The sequence below is a fragment of the Dipodomys merriami genome, unplaced genomic scaffold (assembly GCF_024711535.1).
Source record: "Dipodomys merriami isolate MVZ:Mamm:240054 unplaced genomic scaffold, mDipMer1.0.p SCAF_836, whole genome shotgun sequence".
In the NCBI taxonomy this organism is placed as follows: Eukaryota; Metazoa; Chordata; class Mammalia; order Rodentia; family Heteromyidae; genus Dipodomys; species Dipodomys merriami.
In genome coordinates, this window is record NW_027206442.1 from 31,245 (window position 1) to 39,565 (window position 8,321).

The 8,321-nt window shown below is 36.1% G+C and overlaps 1 non-coding gene across 1 annotated transcript; it reads left to right on the forward strand.

Annotated features, from left to right (window-relative positions):
* The first annotated feature begins 8,217 nt into the window (after positions 1-8,217).
* LOC138819956 (U6 spliceosomal RNA) lies at positions 8,218-8,321 on the forward strand. Its single transcript, XR_011369706.1, has one exon. It is a non-coding gene; the product is annotated as a U6 spliceosomal RNA (small nuclear RNA).

Below are 8,321 nucleotides of genomic sequence, written 5' to 3' on the forward strand. Positions count from 1 at the left end.
TTTGTTACTAATCACATTAAAATGTTTTTATTGTCCTTCCTTACTGCAGTGACGTAGAATTAGGGTGTTGTTTTTGTTTACATTTCCTTTATGTTCAGAGATATTGAACATTTCTTCTTGTGTTGATTGGCCTTAATTACTTATTCTGAGAAGTTTGTCTTTAGGTCATTACCTCATTTATTAATTGGGATGTTATTTCATGGTTTATTGGGGGCAATTTTTGTGCTATCTACATATTTTTTTTTCCTATTAGGATCTCGTTTGATGAATAGCTCATGGAATTCTTCTCCCATTCCATGGGTTTTGTATTTGGCTTGGTATGTTCTTTGTCAGGCAGAAACTTAAGTTTCATGCAATCCCGTTTATCCAGTCTTTCTTGGATTTCTTGTGATCATGGATCTTTAGTTAGAAAATTTCGACCTGTGTTGTAGAAGTCATAGTGTTTCCCCTGCCAGTTCTTGTAATATTTTCATGGTTTCTGGCCTTATATTGATGGCTTGACATATGTGGACAGCATTAATTTAATCTGCCTACAATTCCTTGGTTCACAGACACAGCAAAGTTATACCCTTTCTAAGTAAGATGAGGTGTTTCATGATGGTTTGGAAAGGGGATGTCTACTCAGAAGTGTGAATATGGAAATCATAGGAGGTAGGATCAAGCATAATTATTTTTAATTACATTTTTAATTGTAAGTACAATGAATCCTAATCTGTGATACTTTTTTCATCATCTCCCCATCTCTGAAACAGCTCCTTCCCCTCAATTTTCCTAGTTTCATTGGATATGCATTGAAAATTGTGACTTCATTCACCTCCTACCCCCCATTCAAGTGCCAGTTTCCTCATTTACATTTTATTGTACTGTTGGATTTTCTAAAGAATTACAGCATTTAAATTCTTTCCAACATATACTGTACTTCATGAAATATATTTAGGTATACGTGCATACAATACTCTGTATGTTTTCATATAGACCAAGCTTCCCCATTTGAAAGAAAACATGCATCCTGACTTCACAAAAAATTTTCCAGTTCATCAATTTCTTTATAAATGATGGAATATTCTAATTCATGAGTAATGTTACTCTGTATACATATATATATATATAATTTTCTTGATTCATTCATCTATTGAAGCTATTTGTGCAATATAAATACCTTGACAATGAACATAGATGTTTAGGTGGCCTTACTTTATCGGGATTTTTAGTCTTTTAGATAAATGCCCAAGAATGGTAGTACTGAACCACAAGGTAGGTAAAGTTGTTTTGTGGGTGTTTTTCAGTGTAGTTAAACAAGATTACATTCCCACCAACAATATTTTATAATCAAGCTTAAATGCGATGTAAAAAGAGAAGCAAGTCAAGTGATTCTGTTTTTAGTGTTGTTGTTATTGTTTTTGTTCGGTTGTGGGACCTGAACACTGGGCCAGGGCACTGAAACTCAGCTCCTCAGCTCAAGGATAGAGCTCACTACCACTTGAACCACACCACCACTTCCAGCTTTTTCTGCTTATGTGGTGCTGAGGAATCAAACCCAGGGCCTCATGTTTGCACGGCAAGCACTCTATCACTGAACCACCTTCCTAGCCCATCTCAAGTGTTTTGGTTTGCATTTCCTTTATGGCCAGAGATATTGAACATTTTTATGACTACTGGCCAATTTTATTTCTTCTGAGACGTCTCTACTTAGCTTGTTTGCCCATCTGTAATTGAGTTGTTAATTCTTTGTTAGTATAATTTATTGAGCTCTTTGTATATTCTGACATAGACCTGGCAAAGATCTCTCCTTCCGTAGGCTCTCTTTACCTTGCTAATGATATCCTTTGCCATGCAGAAACTTCTTAGTTTGGCACAATCCCATTTGTGAATTCTCTCTTTGAGTCCAACCATTATTGATGATGAACTTTATATTCATGCTCAGTGGGAGCCAAGGTGAACAAGGCTTATATTCTTGGAACACTTCTTTCTAGAGTTCAGTGATACTTCTAGAGTGATACGCTAGAACATAAATTTTTCTTGTATAGTCTCAAGAGAGGTTGTCCTAGTGACTTTATTTCTTTATATTTCTTCCTTAACTCTGCACATCTGGTGTACAATATGATGACTGATGACCACATGGGATACTGAGCATTGTAAATTTTGGTTTGTTGTATTGATTTTGCTGTAAGGGATAATGTGCACCATGGAGTTGGAACACTACATACAAAACAATGAGGGGAGCTACTTTTTTGTATGTTTTGCCAGTCCTGGGGCTTAAGCTCAAGGCTTAGATACTGACCCTGAGGATCTTTTGCTCAAGGCTAGCGAGCACTCTAGCACTTAAGCCACAGTGCTACTTCCAAATATTTCTGTTTATGTGGCACTGAGGAATCAAACTCAGACCTTCATGCAAGCACACTACCACTAAGCCACATTCCAGTTGTTTGGTTATTTTTTAAATGCTGTTTTTTTCATGAGTTTACCACTTTCTTGATCAGGCTTGCTTTGAACTGTGATCCTCAGATCTCAGCTTTCTGAATACCTTTGATCACGAGATACTGGTCCCTGGCAAATGGTGAATTTTAACCTACTTTTGATATTCCTCATCAATGAAACAGCTGAGTAGGTAACATGAAGAAAGGAGAAAGGCAGAGGAAAAAGCAACAGTAGTAGATACTAGAAAAACAATTGAAAGTAGTACAAAAATTGGCAAAATGAAGTAAAGGTTGCAATTTAATAAATAGCATTACACCAATGTTGTGTTTTTATTTTACAAACATACAATATTGGTATATTTCATTAACAGTAGGACAATGAGGGGACAGACAAACTGTTTACATTTAGACTTTTCTGTATACTGAATTTATGCCAATACAATTTATTGTAAAAAATGTCAACGAGGCTAGGTGTGAAAACCTATACTTTTAATCTCAACTCTTAGGAGTTAAATTGGGAGGATTGGAAATTTTTATATAGGTTTTAGCAAAACTATGTCTCTGAAATAAAAGAAAGAAAAAAAACTCTAATCAAATATTTCACGTGCAATTTTGTCCAAGAAAATGCATTTTTCCCCTGTTTTTAGGTGTCAAACCTGGAAAATTGCCCATTGTATACAAGTCCTTTACTACTTGAGTAATGCCCCAAGCCTTTTTACTTACATGGTGTTTTTTAGTTTGGATGGCTGGGAGTCTTTCTTTCTTTCTTTCTTTCTTTCTTTCTTTCTTTCTTTCTTTCTTTCTTTCTTTCTTGCTTGCTTGCTTGCTTGCTTGCTTGCTTGCTTGCTTGCTTGCTTGCTTGCTGGCTGGCTGGCTTGCTTTCTTTCTTTCCTGCTTTCTTCTTTCTTTTTTTTGTGGGGATAGACTATGATTAGCTGGAATAATCAATATATACCATCTCACCTAATGCATCTCTTATTTGACTGCTCCAGAAATTTTTTAAAAAGAAGAAATACTTCTTAACTAACTTCATAAGCGCAATGACAAAATCAGAATGCATGTATAGTAATTTTACTTATGAAGAGAAAGGCAAAAGTTCCTAAAAAAAGAGAATATGTATCAGAAATGGATAAATTACATTTATTCCTTTTCCATTTTTCCTGTGTGTGTTTTTTCTGAAGATTTAACACAGGATTCACACATAGAAATCAAGTTATTCTACCACCAAAGTGCAAGCCTACATACATAGCTACAATTTAGGAAATCTAATGCAATTTATTAAACTAAGTAAAGAACAAATCCCATATAATCCCAATAGATGCTGACACAGAAGCATTTAATATTTTTAATATTAGTGAAAATTCTGAAACAAGGAAAATAGCTTTAGCTTAAGTAGAATATCTATCAAGCACTTATAATATTCTTTAAAAATAGCTGAGGCATTTCTGATGCAAACAAGAGAGAAATTTATCAATGATGGCATTTGACAACACATTTGATGTTTTAACTGAGAAGAAGAAGAAGGAGAATGAGGAGGAGGAGGAGGAGGAGGAGGAGGAGGAGGAGGAGGAGGAGGAGGAGGAAGAGGAGGAGGAGGAGAAGGAGAAGGAGAAAAAGAAGAAGAAGAAGAAGAAGAAGAAGAAGAAGAAGAAGAAGAAGAAGAAGAAGAAGAAGAAGAAGAAGAAGAAGAAGAACAACAACAACAACAACAACAACAACAACAACAAGATCACAGAAGATTGCATAAGATTGCAATGGAAGGAAAATATTGTGATTTGTGAGCAAGATTGCATGGTAGTCTACATAAAAATTCAAACATATTTACCGTTTTACACTTTTACATGCTTTCAGTAAGTTGGGTACACACGAAGTCTAATAATGAAGAAATAAATAATCCTGTACATCTCAAACAAACAAAATTTAGGTGGTTAGAGTGTAGTTGTGGAGGTTGGAGGAAAGGAATTGTAGGGGAAAAACAAAGGAGGAGGCAACAATGCTTGATAAGAAATGTACTCATTACCTTGCTCATGTAACTGGAACCACTCCATACAGTTTTTTTTATAATAAAAAATTTGTTTAAAAAATAATAAAATTAAAAATAAATAAAAAATAAAAAATCTATGCAGGGAATTTGAAACTTAGTGGTCGAGTATTCACCTACTATTTGTGAAGGGTCCTTGTTAAATCACCTGCAAAATACAAAATAGACCAAAAACTTTAAAAAATGATACATGAAGGAAAATAAAGCACAGGGGTTGGGGCAAGTAAGTGGTTTACTTCCAAAGAAGAAGTAGCAACAGATGATTTTGGGGGTACATACTTGGAATCTAAACATCCGTTCTTTCGTGGTTCAAGTGTTCAAGGCTAGTCAGCTAAAAAAAAAAAGCACAACAAAAAACGAGGAGGAGGGACATGACAGAAGAAATAATAATCTGATACAAATTAAACTTCATCTGGATGGTGGGAAGAAGTCTCTCAGCTCTGTTATTTTCTTTTAAATAAGTTTCTAGCCTTTCGACCATGTGAGAATGCAGCAACAAGGGAACACATTAAAGGCCTGGTGAAGCTGACCTCTCAGCATATTGAATTTTCTTGGTTCTAGATAATGTCCTTCAGAATTTCTGTTGAGTACCCATAAGTTTCTCTAAGCTATTGGGACCTTGTCTTAAGGAGTTTTGTTATAGCATCACAATGGAATTGAAATAAACAGCTATACCTCTTTCTCTACAGGAAGACTCATGGATTTGGCAGTAGGAGAGTTCAAGCGGAGGACCTCCAATTGTTTAGTTAGGGGTTCTACCATCTAAGTTCCCTACTCCAGGCCTTGTTCTTCACTTTGAACTTATCAACACATTGCCTTATGGATTTCAAGGATTCTGATGTAAATTATCTCAGAGGAAACTATCATGAGAAATGTTGATGCTCTATTTTTTCTCACTCCTATAGATGTTAATAACCCACTTCATGGAGATGTATGGCATAGGGCATTTTGATACAGTATCAGATGATTCTGAAGCGATACCACTATCCTTTTGACATCAGTCATTCTACATTTAAAGAAGAAGACATTGAATATCTTGAGTTAACTGATGAGGTCTTTAAAAGGCAAAAGTTAGAGCAGCTTTTCAGATTATGGATGCCATGAAATACCCTATTGGATTCAATTTCTGAGTGAGAAAACAGCTGTTTTCCATTATCCACCTAAGTATAAAACTTACTTGGACTTATTTTCTTTGCATTTTAATGTAAATGACAAAAGTGCCCATTTTTTGACTTTATTAGGGGACTCTTAGTATTACATAATTAAATAGTTGTCAAAATTCACTGAGCTGAATAGAGAACATAATTTATAATAATACATGGATGTATTTTATTAGTAAATACTGAAAAGGAAAAAAAACAGTATTTCTACAGAAGATTCATCCTGGCAATAGTCACTTTACAGTAGGCTGGTACTACCTGCCTTCTTTCAACCACATGCTATTGTTGAATGTGATATTGTTTTAGATCTACTCAAGAGCTATGGGGCTCATCTTGGATTCCATTGAAAACACACCAAAGTGCATACTGATATTACAACTTTTTAAAGATCAGAAATTATTTATTATATGGTACCAAAACACTAAATCACGTCCATAACAAATAAGGACTTTCATATTATTTTAAGCAGTTGTGCAAGAAGGTTCTAATTCAACAAAGAGGGACACCTCTTATACTTTAACAACTTCTTTGAATTTTCTCTTTATTGTCAAGATAAAAAGAAATCTGGATCCACTTTAGTGAAAGTTTCCAATTGAACTCTTCGTTATGTGTCCCCTGCATCTAGGAATACATAGGATTCCACTTTGTTTTTAGATTGTTGGAGCAAGTTCCAAGACTTGCACATATAGTGAATGGAAGCCACTGGTTGATGTATGCTCCTGCACATGGCCACTGTTCTGGCAGGAGCAGACATAAGGACATGGATACTACTCAAGGACAAAATCCTTGGGAGCAACCGTAGGATCTTGAAGCCAACAAGGACAGAATGCACTTTCTGATACACTTTATGTTCCTGCAACACTGCCAAGGCAGCACCAGTGGCATCATTCTGTGCACCTCACATCCCTGTGGAAACCTTGGCAACAGTCCTCCAGGCTCAAGACCAGAAGATCCAGTGGGTTCATTCCAAGCTGTGATTGGTCCATTGCAAATATTGTGAGTGGTCTCTGCAGTCCATTACATTGCTGAGAGTTCCTGGTGACCTGCAGGACTGAGTGCTACATTGACAGTTTCCTTTAGGTTATTACTCTGGGGTTTTTATTTTCTTAGCTAAGTTTAGGTAGATTTACTCCTTGCCATCTTAGCAGAAAGATGGAAGAACATAGTGTATTATCCTCAAGCTCTTCAGAGAAGGAGATTTTCAATGAACAAGATAGTTTGAAGGTGATCATTAGCTATGGCAGGAGATTTTCCCTGAACAATATAGCATGAAGGAGGAAATCATTGACTATGGAAGCTATGGATATGGAAAGTTGGCCTAGCACCACCGCGTAGTCAATAAGGTTGTAGTGAAAATAATCCTGAAGATGAGAGTTCAACAATTGTTAAATCAAACATGAGATGGACAGGCCGGGAAGGTTGCTCAGTGGTATATGTTTGCCTTACATAAATGAGGCCCTGGGTTCGATTCCTCAACACCACATAAACAGAAAGAGCTGGAAGTGGTGCTGTGGCTCAAGTGGTAGAGCAGTAGACATAACCTGAAGAGTTCAGTGACAATGCCTAGGCCCTAGAGTTCAAGCCCCAGGACCCACAAAAAATTTTTAAATGAGATGGACATTATTAAGATTTTCCGTCACCCAAACATGATCAGGTCATACCAGGTGAGGGAAATGGATGAGCACAAATATTTGGTAGTGGAACTGGCCATCCAGAGACCTCCTTAGACAAATGTGAAAATCATACTGCCTTTTCAAGAATGAAGTCAGGAGTTTATTCAAACAGATTGTGAGGACTGTGCACTACTTTAATGAAACTGAAAATAACTGAAACATTAAACCCAATAACATCGTGTTGGATGACAAAGGCAATGTGAAGTTCAATGACTTTGGCATGAGCATAAGGATTTCCGTAGGGTAGTTGCTGAAGGACATATTTGGTACCTTAATTTTGTCCCTATAAAATATTGCTTCCATGAATATTACAATGGCTGCAAAGTAGATAGCTGGTGCGTGGGAGTCCTCATTTGTATTCTACAGGGATGGCAAATATCCCATTTGAAAGTATGAATTTTAACCTTATACAGGTAATTGTCTTGGAGGCCACATACATTTCTCCATTCATCTGTCTCCAAAAGAACAAAATATCATCTTGAAATGGTAAACTGCATAGCCAAAGCAGAGGCATAGTATACAACAAACAATGGAGATCAGCTCAACCAAATTGAGGGATATTTCCTATGTCCTGATGAGCCACTTGTAATGAGTTAAACCCTATTATTCTTGCACTCTTGTGTGAGATGAGGTACAGCCTGCCTGATACACACAAATCAATATTGGACAGGACATTCGATGAAATCATGGTCATAAATGTTTTGATTTTAAAAAAGTCTTAAAATAGAATGACAGCAGTGAAATTAAATCAGTGCCTTCAATTGTTTCAGTGTGCCCAACTCCTGCAGATAAATAGTATGTATATACATGTATATCACACAAATATATTACATATTAAATATATGTCCAAAACTTATTTTATACAAAATTAGGGGACAGTGTTATTAGATTTATCCTTGAAAAAAAGATCAACAAAAAATTAAAGATTGCTCACTTTGGCAGCACATATACAAAAATTGGAACAATACAGAGATTAGCATGGCCCTTGTGCAAGAATGACTCGCATATTTGTGAAGCATTCCTGATTTTA